The sequence below is a fragment of the Sinocyclocheilus rhinocerous genome, unplaced genomic scaffold (assembly GCF_001515625.1).
Source record: "Sinocyclocheilus rhinocerous isolate Xijiao unplaced genomic scaffold, SAMN03320098_v1.1 C36500959, whole genome shotgun sequence".
Taxonomy (NCBI): domain Eukaryota; kingdom Metazoa; phylum Chordata; class Actinopteri; order Cypriniformes; family Cyprinidae; genus Sinocyclocheilus; species Sinocyclocheilus rhinocerous.
In genome coordinates this window covers 1-1,212 of record NW_015782137.1, presented here as the reverse complement: position 1 = coordinate 1,212, position 1,212 = coordinate 1, and the positions used below count along the sequence as shown (strand labels likewise).

At 39.7% G+C, this 1,212-nt stretch overlaps 1 long non-coding RNA gene across 1 annotated transcript; it reads left to right on the top strand.

Moving 5' to 3' along the window:
- Nucleotides 1–24: 24 nt before the first annotated feature.
- Nucleotides 25–729, top strand: LOC107736110 (uncharacterized). Its single transcript, XR_001639588.1, has 4 exons — nt 25–98; nt 167–275; nt 356–444; nt 646–729. It is a non-coding gene; the product is annotated as an uncharacterized LOC107736110 (long non-coding RNA).
- The last annotated feature ends 483 nt before the right edge of the window (nt 730–1,212 follow it).

Sequence of the window (1,212 nt, the reverse complement as noted above, 5' to 3'; positions counted from 1 at the left end):
AGGCCTTTGTCAGGCTGTGTGACTCTGGGCTCATCTACCGCTCTGAAGGTCTGGTCAACTGGAGCTGTGCGTTAGAGTCGGCCATCTCAGACATAGAGGTACATCACTGAGCCGCTCCATGTCTAACAACCTGGCCACAGGCTAACTCATGATTTGACGTGTTCAGGTGGACTCAGAGGAGCTGTCTGGCAGGTCTCTTCTGTCTGTTCCCGGTTATCAGCACAAAGTGGAGTTCGGGATCATGCTTACATTTGCTTATCCACTGGAGGGACAGGGTGAGGGGACTTTTCAGTTTGCTCTGTCTCTCGAGATGTTATTTTACCCGTTTTGTAATAAGGTGTGATTTGTTTTTTAGAAGGAGAGGTTGCAGTTTCAACCACGCGTCCAGAGACGATGCTGGGATACGTGGCCATTGCTGTTCATCCTGATGACCCTCGATATAAAGTAACGCTACATGGATTGCTTGTAGTCTGCTCTGTGCTTACGATATGACTTGACATGACTGTACTTGTGTTCGAATGGGATATTACTGTACTACTCATCTTCATTTGATAAATCTAGTATGCAGTAGGCAGTATGTCTACTATGCTAAAGTTACAACCAGAGCTGTAGTTCTAGCACTTTTCTCCACCATGTTCATCTCAGGATCTTCACGGCAAACACTGCAGACATCCATTCACTGAGCGCTTATTACCCATCGTCACTGACTCTATGGTGGATGTGACATTTGGCACAGGTATGTCATTTATTTGTGCATGATGAATTTTATCTGTTGGAAATAACTATCTTTTATTGCAAAAATGTTAAATTACAATTAGTGTACTTTTACACTGCAAGCCAGTGTTCCATTATTTTTCTTTTTGTGAGGCTGTTCATATGAACCTGTGACACTGGTCTAAATTTGTGATCCTATATTTGTATTTTATTAATAAATAAATGTATAAGTAAATGTATTATGTATATTAAATATATATTTTATATAAGTTTAATGAACACTGAGTTAATATATTATTGATGTACAAATTGGACAAAGTTTGACCTGACTGGTCAAAAATCAGTTAAGAATGCAGCACATTTCACATTTATTAATGTTCAGCGGCGAAATCCAGTCATTGCAATTGGAATTCATGATCAGGAATTTTGTGTGAGGACAAAATAGGTTTCAGGAGATTTGGCACTGATTTAAAGTTGGTCATGCAAATTTGCAAGTTT